At 46.5% G+C, this 18,349-nt stretch overlaps 1 protein-coding gene across 5 annotated transcripts in view; it reads right to left on the reverse strand.

The window, feature by feature from the left end:
- The window catches only part of AKAP17B (A-kinase anchoring protein 17B), a 36,034-nt gene extending 25,649 nt beyond the window's left edge, over positions 1 to 10,385 (reverse strand). For 3 of the 5 annotated variants that reach the window (XM_085008280.1, XM_085008279.1, XM_013986379.3), the window contains exon 1: positions 9,949 to 10,331. The gene's annotated coding sequence lies outside the window, so the exon portion shown is untranslated. Of the gene's footprint in view, positions 1 to 9,948; positions 10,332 to 10,369 lie in introns of those variants that run through there. The other 2 variants (XM_085008281.1, XM_085008282.1) reach the window with 2 other exon arrangements.
- Between the last annotated feature and the right edge of the window lie 7,964 nt (positions 10,386 to 18,349).

The raw sequence follows: 18,349 nt of genomic DNA on the forward strand, positions 1-18,349 counted from the left end.
ATCCTCACGGATGCTAGTCCGGCTCGTTAACCCCTGAGCCACAACGGGAACTCCCATGACCTGGGTTTTGCACCTATTTAATAACAATTACAGATATCAGTGTGGCCAACCCATTTCTCACTTTTCATGCCTACATTAAACTTCTGTAGAAATTCTATACAGAAAGAAAGTCTATAGAAACTCTACAGAGTTACTATATATTTAGTTAGTGTTATGCCTTCCAGTTTTTTTTTTGAAAGAGCACTACTCTAAAATTGTACTACTAGTATGAGAAAGGGCACCACTAACAGAAATCTTTGTACAGATCTTTAAAAAAAACTATTTCCTCAAAATATAGTCCCATGTCAAAGGATAGGAGTATGTTTATACGGCTCATTACATATTGTCAAGTTGTTCTCCTAAAAGATAAAATCAGTTTATTGTGCCATCAGCAGGATTAATGTGCCTGCTTTCCTTGCAGCCCTGTTCACATAGGATCCTTATCATTCTGATTTCTGCTACCTTTGTTAGTATATAAAGGCAACTTACAGTGGCTCTAATTTGCATTTCATTTTTCTGGGGCTGAAGCTCCCGTCAACCCTGACATTGATATTCAACCGCCTAGACAATGTCTCCAAGCTGGATGTTCCATCTGCATCTCAATCTCAATTCCCATCCCCCCACCCCGCCACAAACCTGCCCCTCAACCCAGTGACTCCTATCTCCCTAAATAGTGGCACCCACTAAGGTGCTCAGGCTCAGAACCAGGCGTTCTTCCTCCCCTCCTCTCGGACCCAGTCCTTCAGCAAGTCCTTCTGAGCCCGCCTTTACCAGATGTTCCAAATTTATCTCCGTCTTCACAGCTACTCCCTGAGTCCAAGTCGCCATCATCTCCCACCTGGATTATTACACCACCACCACCGCTCTCTCCTCCCATCATTGCCCCCCCCCACCCCGTAAAGTCCAAGCTACACAATGGTCAAGGTGACTTTTTTTTTTTTTTTTTTGTCTTTTTAGGTCCACACCCGCAGCATATGGAAGTCCCCAGGCCAAGGCTCTAATCGGAGCTGTAGCTGCAGGCCCACACCACAGCCACATCAGCACCAGATTTGAGCCATATCTGCGACCTACAACACAGCTCACGGCAACGCTGGATCCTTAACCCACTGAGCGAGGCCAGGGATCGAACCTGCAACCTCATGGTTCCTAGTCAGATTCGTTAACCACTGAGCCACGATGGGAACTCCAAGGTGATTTTTTTTTTTTTTAAACCTTAACTCTGATGGCACTGCTGCTCCTCTGTTCAAAATCCTCCGTGGCTTCCCATCACACTTTGAACCAAATCCAAACTATTTCCCCTCCAATACAACGCCTGGCCACCTCTTCCTTCCCATCCTGTGCCCTTCTCCCTACTACCCTTGCCCTCTCCATCCCAGTCACACTGGCCCTGACTATTCCTCGAACACATCGCAGTCCACTCTTCAGAGCCTCTGCCCTTCTCGTGGCCGCCTCCTTCCCAGAACACGGCTCAGAGAAGCCTTCCCAGAACACGGTCTTAAATGGCACTCCTCCCACCCCTGTCACTTTGCAGTGTATCAGCCCATCTTATTTTCACTGTCACACCGAAATGCTCAAATTATCATGTGGATCCATCAACCTGCTTTTTTTATCTGCCCCACTCCACCCCTTAGTCTGTCAGTTCCTTGAGGGTAGGTAGGGCTGTGTTTGTCTGGTTCACTATTTTATCTTCAGAGCCTAGAACAGGGCCTGGCACATCATGGGAACTCAACAATGTTTCTGAATTTCTGAATTTCAGAATTTCTGAAACAGAAACTCTGCTCATCAACTACATTTAAAACAGACTCACTTTAGGGATTAATCTCCAAAATTTATAAATACCTCCTGCCGCTCCATACCAAAAAAAACAAACCACCCCATCCAAAAATGGGCAGAAGATCTAAACAGACAGTTCTCCAAAGAAGACATACACATGGCCAAAAAACACAGGAAAAGATGTTCACCATCACTCATTATTAGAGACATGCAAATCGAAACCACTCTGAGGTACCACCTTCCACCGGCCAGAATGGCCGTCATCCAAAAGTCTACAAACAAGAAGTGCTGGAGAGGGGGTGGAGAAAAAGGAACCCTAGTACACTCTTGGTGGGTTTGTAAATTGGTGCAACCACTGTGATTCCTCAGGAAACTAAAAACAGAATTACCATTTGATCCAGCAATCCCACTCCTGGGCATCTATCCAGAGAAAACCAGGACTCGCAAAGACACAAGTACTCCGATGTTCATTGCAGCACTCTTTGCAATAGCCAAGACTTGGAAACAACCTAAATGTCCATCGACAGAGGAGTGGATAAAGAAGATGTGGTACATATACACAATGGAATATTACTCAGCCATTAAAAGGAACGAAATACCAGCATTTTTAGCAACATGGATGGACCTAGAAATAAATTATCATGCTAAGTGAAGTCAGCCATACAATGATGCACCAACATCACATGCTATCACTGACATGCGGAATCTGAAAAAAGGACAGACTGAACTTCTTTGCAAAACAGATGCTGACTCACAGACATTGAAAAACTTATGGTCTCCGGAGGAGACAGTTTGAGGGGTGGGGGGATGTGCCTGGGCTGTGGAATGGAAAGCCTGTGAAATCAGATTATGCTCATTATGCAACTACAGATGTGATAAATTCATTGAATAAAAAAAATTAAAAAATAAAACAGACTCACTTTGCTGTACAACAGAAACTGAAGAAACATTGTAAATAAACTATATATATATATATATTTTTTTGTCTTTTTGTCTTTTCTGGGGCTGCACCCACGGCATATGGAGATTCCCAGGTTAGGGGTCTAATCGGAGCTGTAGGTGCCAGCCTACGCCACAGCCACAGCAACGCAAGATCCAAGCCGCGTCTGTGACCTACACCACAGCTCATGGCAACGCCGGATCCTTAACCCACTGAGCAAGGCCAGGGTTCAAACCCACAACCTCATGGTTCCTAGTCGGATTCATTAACCACTGAGCCAGGAGGGGAACTCCGTAAATCAACTATATTTAAATTAAAAAAATAGACTCACAGACATAGAAGACACATTTATGGCAGGAGGAAGGATAAATTAGGAGTTTGGGATTAACAGATACACACCACTACATATACTGATTTTTATTTTTTCCATTATAGCTGGTTTACAGTGTTTTGTCAATTTTCTACTATATAGCAAGGTGACCCAGTTACACATATACATGCAGACATTCTTCACGACACTACATATAATATAAACGACAAGGTCCTACTGTATAGCACAGGGAAGTATATTCAATATCTTGTAATAAACCATAATTTAAAAGAATATGAAAAAGAATGTGTGTGTATATATATGTATAACTGAATGTATATATATGTATATATGTGTATAACTGCCTGTGTATATATATATAATTGAATCACTTTGCTGTACACCTGAAACTAATATGACCCTGTAAATCAACTATACTTCAATATTTAAAAAAATGTGTTATTTCCACATTGAAAATACTAATAGTAAATAGCACCTGGAGATGACTAGTGAAATGCTAATACAGACTTGCTGGTCCTTTGAAGGTTCCTAGAGCTTCTACCTTTAATCAGTGAGCACAGAGATCAGCCAAGTGCACCTCCGTTTAAGGCACTTCATAGGCTACAGTGATGACTTACCCTCAGAGAACTGAGCCTAGAAAGAGAACAGAATTAAGACAGTGACCTGCCATCTGAGGAAGAAAACAGTGAATGCCATGAGAAACGCAGGATGCTTTGGGCCACAGAGAAGTGAGACTGGGTTTAACCCTCTTCCACATGAAACGCGTGTTAGAATCCCTGGGAATAGACCTCAGTGGTTTTCAAATGCGCTCTGGCGCTGGACCCTTTAAGAGCGGTGGGTTGCACATAGCTACAGTTGACAGTAGTTGTCACAGTGAGTGGCACACAGCGACAGGCACCACTGTCACTGCTGAGCAGGGGGCCAGAGCTGCTAAATGTCCCAAGTGCCTGAACAGACTTGCACAATGAAGACCGCTCACCCCAAACGCCAGCACGGAAATGGCTCATACCTGTCCTTCTAGAACATACGGAGTTGCCTTCAGTGCCTTCCAGCTTAACCTTTCTAACACGTTAGTTTTTTGGTCTTCATTTCTTTGTTTGGCCGCACCCGTGGCATGTGAAAGTTCCCCGGCCAGGGATGGAACCCACACTGCAGTTACAACCTATGGCACAGCTGCGGCAATGCCAGCTCCCTAACCCACTGTGCCACACAGGGATTTCCTAGGTCATCATTTCTGAGTTGGTTTTTCCCCCTGAACTCTTTTCATCATTTGGACTCAGGTCCTATTCACACTAAGCATTCAGCAGAAAGAAAACCTGAATCCAAGCAAGGCGCGCCAGACGGTCTTTTGGGGACCCTAGCAGAGCGGGCTTCGAAACCCTAGCCCAGAAGAAAGCTACCACGTACAGATAATGCTCAGTTCCCGGCCAGGAGGCCCTCCCCACGATGGCCACAGCATTCCTGTAGGTTACAATTATTCGCGTTGCAGAGTCAGTTCTACAGCAGGTTCGATAATTCCCTATTTACACAGTAAGACAGGAAGTTAATCCTAAATCAGAATCTTCCTGATTGGGGGCTAGTTTCCCTAGAGCAGGGGTCTGGGGCCCACAGGGTCAGGTTACAGCCCAGGACATGGGGGATGCGACCCCAGCTAAAGCAGTCAGCACCGCACAGCTCTGCCCTCTATTGGCAAAACTCAGACCACACCTTCTGACATTTCAAGAGAAGCTGGAAATCCTGACTTTTATTGAGCGCTTTGGTTTTCAGTGTTGGCCCCTAATTTGATTGTTTTTTAAACTATGGTACAGGCTGAAGCACACCCATCTAGGGCTGAACATGACTCAGGACCCCTGGCTTTCTCCTTCTGCTTGGTTGCACGTACCCAGTGTTCTCCAAAGAGTCAGAAAATTTTAGTTAGATAGTTAGTTATTTTTGTCTTTTTGCCTTTTCTTGGGCCGCTCCCGTGGCATATGGAGGTTCCCAGGCTAGGGGTCTAATCGGAGCTGTAGCCACCAGCCTACACCAGAACCACAGCAATTTGGGATCCAAGCCGTGTCTGTGACCTACACCACAGCTCACGGCAATGCCGTATCTTTAACCCACTGAGCAAGGCCAGGGATCAAACCCGAAACCTCATGGTTCCTAGTCAGATTCGTTAACCACTGAGCCACAACAGGAACTCCAAGATTCAGAAAATTTTAAAACAAGAATTAGATATGCTATATCCAGACAAAACTCTAATTGGAAAAGATACGTGCACCCCTATATTCATCACAGCACTATTTACAATAAATAGCCAGGACATGGAAACAACCTAAATGTCCATCAAAAGAGGAAAGGATAAAGATGTGGTGTACTATGGTATACACACACACACACACACACACACACACACACACACACACACACACGCAATGGCATATTACTTAGCCATAAAAATGAAACAATGCCATTTGCAGCAATATGGATGCAACTAGAGATTCTCATGCTAAATGAAGTCAGAAAGAGAAAGACAAATACCATAAGATGTCACTTCTATCTGGAATCTAAAATATGGCACAAAATGAACCTTTCCATAGAAAAGAAACAGACCAAGGGACACAGAGAATAGACCCATGGTTGCCAAGGGGGGTGGGGGAGGGATGGGTTGGAAATTTGGGATTAGCAAAATGCAAACTAGTACATATAGAACAGATAAACAACTTGGGCCTACTGCAGAGCACAGGGAACTATATTCACTATCCTATGATAAAACATAATGGAAAGTAACATGAAAAGGAAATTAATACAACATTGAAAATCAACTATACTTCAATAAAATTTCTTTAAAGTTTAAAAAAATAGTTAAGTATGGGGTTCCCACTGTGGCTAGTTAAGAATATGACTGCAAAAAAAAAACAAAAAACGAAAAAAAGGAGTTCCCGTCATGGCTCAGTGGTTAACAAACCCGACTAGGAACCATGAGGTTGCGGGTTTGATCCCTGACCTGGCTCAGTGGGTTAAGGATCTGGCATTGCCGTGAGCTATGGTATAGGTCGCAGACGTGGCTCGGATCTGGCATTGCTGTGGCTGTGGTGTAGGCCAGCAGCTATAGTTCCGATTCAACCCCTAGCCTGGGAACCTCCATGTGCCTCGGGTGCGGCCCTAAAAAGACAAAAGACATAAAAAATAAAAAAAAAAAAGAAAGAAAGAAAGAATACAACTGCAGTGGCTCAGGTGATTCAGGTCGCCGTGGAGGCATGGGTTTGATCCCTGGCTGGGTGCAGTGGGTTAAGGATCCAGCATTGCCACAGCTGTGCAGAGCTGTGGCTCGGATTCCACCCCTGGCCTGGGAACTTCCATGTGCCATGAGTGCAGGAAAAAAAATTAAATATGCTGACAGCTGGACAAGGGGACAAGCAAGAAAAAGTGAGATGGGGACTGGCTCAAGGACCCAGGTAGGGCACACCAGGAGATGAGTACAGGCTCTGCCATGTTCTTCTTTGTTCAGAGCTTCTTGGAGTTCCCATCGTGGCACAGTGGAAACAAATCTGACTAGCATCCATGAGGATGCAGGCTCGATCCCTGGACCCACTCAGTGGGTTAAGGATCCGGCGTTGCCGTGAGCTGTGGTGTGGGTCACAGACAAGGCTCAGATCCTGCATGGCTGTGGCTGTGGCGAAGGCCAACAGCTGTGGCTCGGATTCGACCCCTGGCCTGGGAACCTCCATGTGCTGTGGGGGCAGCCCTAAAAAGCAAAAACAAACAAACAAACTTCCCGACATCTCCCTAATTCTTACTGCATCAAGTCATGAGTTCCTTTCAAGGCTCTCCAAAACATGACCCCACCCCAGCTCACCAGCCTTATATATATTTCATCATCCCCTGGGTCCATCCCCCAGTCTCTCTTGAGTCCCTTCAAACATGTTGATCCCTTCTTTCCAAATGTCCTCTCTCCCTAGGTGAGTCCCACCCACCCTTCAAAGCCTTACTCACATCCCACCTCATTTATGAAACCTCCTCCGTGACACTGAACAGTACAATGCTTTTGAACTCAAGGGCTGGTGTCAACCAGACGTGGGGTTCAAATCTCAAATCCCACCTCGGCCGCGGACCAGCTGGCTGATTTACATAACCTCTCTGAGCTTCAGAAGATGATAAGAGCACCTAGCTTACAGGATTTTTGAAGGTTTAAGGAAAATGATGCGACTAAAGTATTTAACTCTCATTAGTGCTCAATTAATGTGAGCTCTTAGACAGTGAAAGACAAACATTATATGATATCACTTATACGTGGAATCTATAAAAAAGGGATACAAAATAAGGATGAACTTATTTGCAGAACAGAAACAGACTCAGACTTTGAAAAGGGTTAGGGTTACCGAAGGGGACAGGTGTGTGTGGGGGGTGGACTGGGGGTTTGGGACTGGCATATGCACACGGACGTATGTGGAATGATTGGCCAATGGGGACCTGCTGTATAGCAGAGAGAACACTACCCTGCATTCTGTGATCATCTATGTGGGCGAAGAATCTGAAAGAGAATGGACACCTTGTGGTACAGCAGAAATTATTGCAACCTTGTAAATCAACTCTACGACCATAAAACTATTTTTTTTTTTAATGTGAGCTCTGGAGGTCCCCTCATGACTCAGTGGAAACAAACCCGACTAGTATCCATGAGGATGCAGGTTCCATCCCTGGCCTCACTCAGTGGGTTAAGGATCCGGCGTTGCTATGCGCTGTGGTGGAGGCCGGCAGCTGTAGCTCTGATTCAACCCTTAGCCTGGGAACTTCCATATGCTGCATGTGTGGCCCTAAAAAAAAAAAAAAGAAGAAGAAGCAAAATAAAGAAGTTAATTAATTAAATACAAGAAATAAAAATGTGAGCTCTTATTATTATTACGGCTGGCCTTCTCCTATACGTGGTCGGGCCCTTACACTGTCTCTTCTGAGCAAGGCCCACTGGATTCCACTCCTCGGCTGCTCAGACTGAGCCCCAGGCATTAGTCTACCTCAGCCTCCAGCTTGGTTTAAAGCTTCTTAAAGTTCGAGGCGCATGTGGGCTATAGCACAGATACAGGCCCTAGTGGACCCTAAGTCAGGCAGTTGCACAAATAACACTACCCTGGCTGCAAAACCATTCAGCAGAAGTCCCTCTCTCTAGCAGAGGCAGCAATGCATGCTGGGAAAACAAACATGTAGCCAGTCTCCATGGCAGAGAGCTGCTTCGGCATCTGAGACAAGTCTTCCTCACACACACACACACACACACACACACACACACACACACACACCCCTGCCACCATCACCTTCACATTCTCCAATCTCTGTACCTCATCTTTCCTTCTCATGCTGAAGTTGACACATGAAACCAGCCAGAGGCCACTCTCTTCACATGAGTGTGTGACGAGGAACCCAGACAAATGAGCCCCACTGCAGGTGTCAAGCCCCACCGCAAGAGCCAAGATGGTCTCTGCTGGTTCTGCCCCACCCCCCATCTTACTCCACCTCCAGTAAGCCCCACCCATCCTCTGGTGCACACGACAGCTGGCATCCCCTGGGTACCGAACAGGCCTATTCCGCTTGCCACTTTTCTCTGTACAGAACAAGAGCCAAAGGAAATATATCTTCATGCTCGTTACTCTATGCTTCGAGTTACTCCATGCTTGGAGTGACTCCCTCCCAAAGAAACAGGGCACAGAAAAATGTGACTACTAAAATGCTACACTTTTCTAAAAGCAAACACACACACACACACACACACACACACACACACAAAACAGAACTGGAGAGATTCCAACTATATTACCCCCAAAGAGTGGTTCTCTCAGCATGAAGACTGAGCCCTATCCATCGCGCTGCACAAGTTCACACTCTCAACAGCACCAAGTTCCAAAGTTAGCTCATTGGCAGGTAGGAGTACAGTGCAAAATGAGCATAACCTTTGAGACCTTATTCTCAACCTAGAAAAGACACAGAGACAATGAAAAAGTCTAAAGAGTAACCAACCACCCCTCGTGCTGGAACCCGGTGTTCCAATAAAACTCCCTCCTCCGAGTTAGCAGCATTTGAAAGTTCTCCGGTGGTGGTTGGCTTTAAATAACATTGCAAAAAGCAGGAGACCAAATGTAAGCAAGATGCAAGTCCCAAGGACCAACACTACCCCGCGGTCCAGGATGGGCGTTTCTCCTACAGCACGGGGCTCTCCAACATGCTTCTTCCCCAGCCCCCCTGCCCTCCAACCCAAGCTCAGGACTCCGTGCCCGTGGGTGAGCCCTGCTGTCTCAGTCACATTGGGAACAGTTTTATTCCACCCGCGCTGGAAGCCTCAAGTGAGGCTCTTGACAAATCCCTGAAGCCAAGGACCAGGTCACAGAGGGGCGGAGGCGGCGGCGCCCTGCTGCTGATTAACTGGATGAGTGCACTGGAGCGGGGAGGAAGGGGGAGGGAAGCAGAGCGCCAGGCCCTTGGCCCGTGGACTGAACAGGAGGGGGCACCTTCGGTTCGCATTAGCGGGATGCCACTACCAACCTACCTCTGGGAAACGCTTCGAGTGACCTCAGCTGGAGCCGTGGCCAGAGCAAGCCCTTGCGTGGGTGCCAGAGCGCCCCCTAGTGCGGCGCCAGGGTCAGGGGAGGTGCGGCAAGGTCTAGGGTGAAGGGAGAGGGCCAGGGGAAGAACCCGGGCACATCTCTGGAAACCCTGACTCTGCGGGGGCTAGGCGAGTCGTCTCGGGTCTCCAGTGAATCCCCTCTCCTATCCCTGCCGGGGGTTCGGCGTGGCCTTGTTTGCTGGCACCCAGCGCCCCTAGGCCAGGGCGGCCAACCGGCCGAGACGCAGCGGGACGTGGTTGCTGCTCTGCAAGCCGAGCCAGGGCATTTACCGGGAGGCTGGGGAGCCGCTGCGTCTCCACGCGGGTTTCCGTTGAGGTAGCCGGACTGCCGCTGCCACCGCCTCTTCAGTCGCCGCAGTCTCAACCGGCAAAGCTCCCAGTCGCTCCCTGCAACTGTGGCCCACGAGGCCAGCTGTTGAACGGCTCGCCTCGAGCGCACGGGGCGCAGAAGCGTCCCCGCCGCATCCAAGTCGGCGACGCAGGCGCGCGTCCGGGTGCCAACGCCCCGTGCGCCCCTCGCCCCGCTGCGGCCCTGGCGAGCCCGCGCAGCCGCCTCCCGGGCCCGAGCTCCCGACTCCCGGCTTCCAGCTGCGGGCTCGCCGGCCGTCCCGCTCCCCTCGGTGGGCTCCCACCAAAGCTAATTGCCTCCCCTCGCGGGCTCCGCCCCCCTCGCTGCCATCCCTCAACTTGCCCGCAGGACCAATGGCAACAATGGACTAGTCCCGCCCCCTTCGAGTCCCCCGGGGCCAATCACCTTCTCCCGAGGACCCGTTCAAGTAACCCCGCCCCTCTCGTGCGGCAAAGCTCGAGCCAAAGTTTATCCCACGGCGCGGTTGCTCCTGACAATTGGAAGGCCTTGCCCAGGCTCCCCTCGCCCTCCACCCCTGCACGAAGTTACGGTGATTTAGAGGCTACAACTCACCTGGTCTGCCGACCTCCACGCGACCTATTTGCTTGGAATAAACAAGTATAAAAAAGCGAACGAGAGAAATGCTGTTGTGCACCTCATCTCAGAGGCAAGACTGCAGAGAAACGTACACCCCATTGGTCAGAACTTCCACATCACAGGGTCAGCAGGAATCTCGAAGGTCATCGACTGACCCTATCCCCGCACTGGTTGTTTTTGCTTGGGGTTTTTGGTTTTGTTTTCCCATGCACAGTGTCCCCGCCCTCTAGTCTGGACAACTTCCAGTGTCAAGGACTCACTGGCTCCAGGGATAGCCGTTTGGGTCTCTGCCTCATAGCTTGAGGCTGAGTGAAACCGACCCCCTGGTACCTTCGCATAAAGCCAGCTTTGCCCCTCTTCCCCATGGTGGATCAGTCATTGGAGGACAAGTCTTCTGGTCGCACAATTCTTCCAGATTCTATTGCTCCGGAGATTTGAGTTCAAGTCTCTTCTTTAAGCCAACTTCTTTTTATCTTTCAAAAGTGGAAGCCTGGGGGAGTTCCTGTCATGGCGCAGTAGTTAATGAATCCGACTAGGAACCATGAGGTTGTGGGTTCGATCCCTGGCCTTGCTCAGTGGATTAAGGATCTGGAGTTGCTGTGACCTGTGGTGTAGGTCGCAGACACGGCTGGAATCCTGCGTTGCTGTGCTCTGGCGTAGGCCGGCAGCTACAGCTCGGATTCGACTCCTAGCCTGGGAACCTCCATATGCCGAAGGAGCAGCCCAAGAAATGGCAGAAAGACAAAAAAAAAAAAAAAAAAAAAGTGGAAGCCTGGGAACTAAGTCTAAACTCCCCTCCCTCCCTCTAACCCCAGATCCTTCTGGACCGTCACATCCCTTGTCCAGACTCTTTTACTTGAGCTCCCCAAGGCTGGCATCTGCTTTCTTGACTGTGATATCACATGGCTGATGCATATTAGATTTACTGTCACCTCACTCAGGGCTATTTCTCATTGCCGCCCCTATCACAAAGCTCTGTTTTCTACTTGATTAGCTGGTAAATGTCACTGGATTCTGAGTGGTAACAAACCAATGAGTAGTCAAGGGGATTCGGGTTTGATCCCTGGCCTGGTTCAGTGGGTTAAGGATCTGGTGTTGCCATGAGCTGTAGTGTAGGTTGCGGATGCGGCTCTGATCCCGAGTTGCTGTGGCTGTGGCATAGGCCAGCAGCTACAGCTCCAATTCCAGACCCCCAGCCTGGGACCTTCCATATGCCCGAGGGTGCAGCCCTAGAAAACAAAACAAAAAAAGACCACTTTGCCCACTCATTCTGTCCTAAATATCTCTCCATCTCTTGCATGCTATCACTGCCTTGTTCTGGCCCCCATCCTGTTTGGACAACTGCCAAAGAGCCTCCTAACCAGGTCTTTTGCCTTTAGACATGCACCCTCCTGGCTGGCCTTACAAAGCTCCTCTCCTCATCCATTGTACAGCAGGGTCTAGAGTTGTCGCTAAAACACAAATATAATCATGCCACTACACTCCAGCTTCAAAGCACATCCCAGTTTTGAATCCTTTTCGACTTCCTTTCTGCCCTCCTTTGCTTTCAAGATAAGATCCGAAATCCATGTCAAAGTATATGAAATCCTTGGGGATCTGTTGTCACCTGTGCAGCCTGATTTCTGAGGGTTCACCTCCACCCCAGAGCACTCTACACTCCAGGTTACAAACTCCCTGTTGTTTCTCAAATTAGTCATGATCTCCAATACTTATATGTCTTTGATATAAAGTCTGAAATAACCTACATCCTGCCCTCCTAATCCTGAACTACAACACACTGATGTACTTTTTTTTTAAATTGAAGTAGATTTACAATATTGTGTTAGTTTCAGGGGTACAGCATAGTGATTCAGTTATATATGTGTCTGTATACCTACTGAATAGCACAGGGAACAATATTCAATATCTTGTAATCATCTATAATGGAATCAAATCTGAAACAGGGAACAATATTCAGTATCATGTAATAACCTGTAAGGGATAGGTTATTACAATAGGTCCTTAAGAACAGCAATATTTTGAATTCCTGCCATGGCACAGTGGGTTATGGGTCCGACTGCAGCAGCTCAGGTCCCCGTGGAGGTGCAGGTTTGCTCCCCAGCCAGGTACAGTTAGGTTAAAGGACCTGGTATTGCCACAGCTGCAGTTCAGATCAAAGCTGCAGCTCGGATTCCATCACTGGCCCAGGAAACTTCTATATGCCACAGGTGCGGTCATTTAAAAAAAAAATGCCAGTATTTCATCATTTTATGGCTGAGTAGTATTCCATTGTATATATGTAGCACATCTTTATCCATTCATCTGTTGATGAACATTTAGGTTGCTTCCATGTCTTGGCTATTGTAAGTCACACTGATACACTTTTTTCCTTCGTTGAAAACATATCCTGAGCACCTACTACATGTCAAGTACTGGGGGTATAAACATGTGATTTTTTTTTTAAATTTGGGGAGTTCCCATTGTGGCTCAGCTGGTTACATGCCCAACTAGTATCCATGAGAACTCAGGTTTGATCCCTGGCCTTGCTCAACAGGTTAAGGATCCGGCATTGCTGCAGGTAAAGCCTTAAAAAAATCAAACAAAAAAAATTTTTTTGATTTGATGCCTCCATCAGGTGCTACATAGTCGAGTGTAACAATTCTGCTTCCAGTCACACTGCTACACAGACGTCAGGCCACGGATTGGAATGACTGGTTTGGACTTCATTTCATCCAAATAACTGAAGGGTTGGGGAAAACTGAGACTGGGATTTCCTTCCTTGCTGAGTATCATTAATTAATATTCAAATTTGTTCCATTAAGGTTGGCAGTTTGAAGGCCAGAGGTTACGGCCTTTTTCCTTCATGTTTACATTAACTTACAAAAACCCAACTCGTTCTGCACGTGCGTGAACACATACTTACTACTGTGTAAGTATGTGGGTCCTTTTTCCTCTTTTTCTTTCTTTCTTCTTTTTTTTTTTTTGTCTTTTTTGCCATTTCTTGGGCCACTCCCGCGGCATAAGGAGGTTCCCAGGCTAGGGGTCTAATCGGAGATGTAGCCACCGGCCTACGCCACAGCCACAGCAACGCGGGATCCAAGCCGAGTCTGCAACCTACACCACAGCTCACGGCAACGCTGGATCCTTAACTCACTGAGCAAGGCCAGGGATCGAACCTGCAACCTCATGGTTCCTAGTCAGATTCGTTAACCACTGCGCCACGACGGGAACTCCATTTTTCTTTTTTTCTTTTTCTTTTTCTTTTTTTTTTTGTCTTTTTAGGGCCACACCCGCCGCATACGGAGGTTCCCAGGCTAGGGGTGGAATCGGAGCTGTAGCTGCCGGCCTCCGCCACAGCCACAGCATCGCAGGATCCAAGTGGCGTCTGTGATCTACACCCCAGCTCACGGCAACACTGGATTCTCGACCCGCTGAGCGAGGCCAGGGATCAAACCCAAAACCTCATGGTTCCTAGGTGGATTCGTTTCCGCTGCACCACGATGGGAACTCCTCTTTTTTAAGAACAGGAGAAATTAAACCACAATGTACACCTCCATTACATGTCAATTCTATCTCAAAGATGTAGATAGAATAAGATCGGGATAGCAACTGGTAACATGCTAGAGGTGTTCGTGTTTCTCAAGAGAAAGCCCATGAACAGGACTGCATGTTGCAAAAATGAACCGACTGGAATCGAACAATTACAGAACTTCAGTGTTAAAAGCAGCTTTTAAGTTAATGTAATGAAACTCCATCCTGGATGCTAGAACTACTGTGTGGGCAGTTTTTCAGGTTCTTTACAAAGTTCTTAGCTTCCTAGCCTCTGAAAGCAGGCTTTGTTCTTACCGCTAAAATATATGGCTTTGCCCGGCTAAGTGCTTTGAGGGGCATCCAGAATGCCTTTCTATCCATTTCTTCCCTCTAGGGTTAGATGTGTCTTCGGGACCTCCTCTTTTAAAATGCAAATCCCATTCGGAAGATCCACATGCTAACATTTATTAATTAACGATCCTTTGCATAAAAAAAGCAGCATAGCTTAATTGGAAAAAAAAAAAAACCAAAAAAAAAAAAAAAAACAACACTCTAAGGTACCTATACCAAATAGCAATTTTCAAAGTGCTTTCACTTCTTTTGTACTATTTGATCCTCACAGTAATTTGAGTAAATATCTTGCTTTCTCTTTACAGGGGAGGAAGCTAAGACTCATTGAGGTTAAATCATTCCTCCTGGTATTCGAATTCCAGTCCTGCTAGTAACCTTGGGCCAGTGGCCATGCCACTCTAGGCTTCAGCTTCCCCGTCGATCACATCAGATGAGATGCTTTCCCAGGTTCCTTTCAGCTCTGTCTCTAATCCCTCCTCTCCCGCTGGTTGAGATCAGGGCACTGGGGGCCTGGGCACTTTCATGGTGGCAGGAAATAATTTTGGCACTAGAGGTACATTTTGGAGAGCACAAGCAGACAGCATGAAAGAAGTGAACATAAGGAGGAGGACAATCTGAGAAAGGGCGAGACAGGGGGCCCTGAACTCCAAACTCACCTACTCTGTCACTCTCTAACACAACCACTGCAATTGCAACGGTGAGCTAAACATTTGAACTGCTTTGCTTTAGTGATTAAAGAATCTTCTATGCAGACCTTAGTTAGTCTGCTTTGCAAACTTTTTTATCACATTCAGACAACAATTATCGCAATAAACTACATAAGGAAATCTATTGTGTGTCCCCTGCTTCTTTCATATCGTAAAAGGGCAATAAGAAATCTCAGCCGAAGGAAGTCATTGGGAAGGAAAACCAACGGGCTTGGATGCATTCTAATCACTGATGCAAGTCCAGTGGTGACACACTCCCCTCCCTCCCCCCCCCCCCCATTCATTGCTGAGGACTGGAGGAGCGCTGAGACACAGCTAATTGAATGGCTCTGCGTTTGCTTAATCTTACCACGCAAACACAGGCTTTGCGCCTAATATAAAAGGCATTGCCAGGTGAGAAGTGATCTTTAAACTGGACGTGCAAGAAACTGAACGCTAATTGGATGATAAGCCTACTTAACAGTCTGTTCTTTGTGGAGTGATTAAAAACTATGTTTAATTACAGTAGAATCCGTTTTGGCTTACAGACATCTAATCACTTTTTTGTAAATGGCTCTCAAGTCAGAATAAATAACACTAACCTACTTCACTGAGTTCTTACAAGGATTAATTAATTGATTTTAAAGGGTGTCAGAAGTTTTATAAAACAGTGGCCTAGGAATCAGGGGACCTACATTTAGTCCAGACTCTGGCTTTAATAGCTCTGTAGCCTAAAGTGATTGATTTCATTACTCTGGGGCTCGGTTTCTCCATCTATAAAGTGAGGGGGAATTGGGCTAGATAACCTCTATACTTCGTGGGGTTTTGGGGGTTTCTTTTTTTTTAGGGCCAAACCCACGGCATATGGAGGTTCCCAGGCTAGGGGTCGAATCAGAGCTACAGCTGCCGGACTACACCACAGCTGAAGCAACCCAGAATCCGAGCTGCATCTGTGACCCACACCACAGCTCACAGCAATGCCAGATCCTTATCCCACTGATAGAGGCCAGGGATCGAACCTGCAACCTCATGGTTCCTAGTCGGATTCGTTTGCGCTGAGCCACGTTTCTGCTGAGCCACAATGGGAACTCCTCTACTTTGAATCTAACATTGTAATATTCTAGGACTCACCATCGCCTTTTTCTTTTTAGTAACTTAAAACAGCAATAATCTACTTTTGGTTATCGGGTTTTCCTAAAATTGGATTCCTGTAAATTTTTCCAAAATGACTGCCTGTTCCCCAGACACAGACAATTAGGCATATTGATCCCAACAAAACTGTCCAAATCTGAACAGAGGAAGAATATAATAAAAATACAAAAGAAGGAAAAAAATAGAATCTGGACTTTTACGTTTGTGAACAAGTAAACAAAAACCATTTCTTAGCAACTACAGACCCACACTTTTTTCTTCCCAACTTTTTTCCATGCTTTTCTTTTCCAAAGATTTTATTACTCTTCCTCTTCTCTAAAATGAATCTGGGACCCTCATTACCAGCTCTAAAAACGCTGCAACTATTAATAAGAGGACCTGAGAAGAGACGTTTTAAAAGGAAAATGAGGAGTTCCCGTCGTGGCACAGTGGTTAATGAATCCGACTAGGAACCATGAGGTTGAGGGTTTGGTCCCTGCCCTTGCTCAGTGGGTTGAGGATCCGGCATTGCCGTGAACTGTGGTATAGGTCGCAGACTCGGCTCGGATCCCGCGTTGCTGTGGCTCTGGCGTAGACCGGCAGCCACGGCTCCGATTAGACCCCTAGCCTGGGAACCTCCATATGCCGCGGGAGTGGCCCAAGAAATGGCAAAAAGACAAAAAAGAAAAAGGAAAATGGCATTACATGGAGAGGAAGGAAGGCAGAATACAAAATTGTATGTACAATATGATCTCAACTAGGCTAGAAAACAGTGCATACACTGAAGACTGAATGGCCACGTACCAAAAAGTTAACAGGCTGGTCTTTAGTTGGCAGGATCCAGGGTTAGATTTTCCCCTTCATTTTTGCTTTTTTTCCCCTACACTTAATGAGCATGTATTGTGCTTGTTAAGATTATTCCTCTTGGAGTTCCCTTGTGGTGCAGAGGGCTAAGGATCTGGCATTGTCATTGCAGTGGCTCTGGTCACTGCCATGACTCAGGTTCAATCCCTGGCCCAGGAACTTCCACATTCCACAGGTGCAGCCAAAAAAAAAAAAATTTCTCTCTATATTATATATATATAATTATATGTTATATAGGGATATATACAATTTGTATTTAACAAAAGGAAGAAGAGTGACTCATTTTTAAAGGCAGGATAGAGGCATAGAGCTGTGGTTAAAATGGTAGGATTTAGAGTCCAAGTTATTCAACCCCTCTGAGACTCAGCTTCCCCTCTATAAGACAGCAATAATCCAAAAAAAAGGTACCTACCTCATAGAGTTACTTTCCTGATCAAATAAGCTGCTCCATATATATGCTTAGAGTAATGCCTGGCACCCAATATTACCATTATTAAAAAAGTTAAAACATTTTTTCGTAAATGTAATGTGTGCACGTGGCAAAAAAAAAAAAAATAGAACAGAAGAAAATAAAAAGTAAAATGAGGAGGTCCTGTTGTGGCGCAGGGGAAACAAATCTGACTAGTATCCATGAGGACGTGGGTTCGATCCCTGGCCTCGCTCAGTGGGTTAAGGATTCAGCATTGTTGTGAGCTGTGGTGTAGGGCACAGATGAGGCTCAGATCCCATGTTGCTGTGGCTGTTGGTGTAGGCTGGCAGCTGTAGCTCCTATTTCAACCCTTAGCCTGGGAATTTCCATATGCTGGTTCAGCCCTTAAAAAAATTTTTTTAATGAAAAAGTAGAAATAGTTTTCCCCTCTTTAACCCCCAGCCTTGCTCCTAGAAGTAACCACTGTTAACAGCTTCTTAGGTATCCTTCCAGAATTCTTAAGGGCAAAGGTAAACATACATCCTCTTTTAAACACACACACACACACACACACACACACACACACACACACACACACGAGTAGGCACATGCAGAATCACAGCATACATGCTATTTGTCACCTTGGTTTTTCACTTAATGATCTCTTTTGGAGATCTTTCTATAGCCGAACATCCAGATTTACTCCTTTTTCCCCTTCTTATTTTTGGCTGTATCCATAGCATATGGAAGTTCCCAGGCCACAGATTGAATCTG

Source organism: Sus scrofa, chromosome X (assembly GCF_054392235.1).
Source record: "Sus scrofa isolate SSC_HxYL_T2T_F1_AM1 chromosome X, Sscrofa_HxYL_maternal_Yorkshire_Landrace_v2.0, whole genome shotgun sequence".
Classification (NCBI taxonomy): Eukaryota; Metazoa; Chordata; class Mammalia; order Artiodactyla; family Suidae; genus Sus; species Sus scrofa.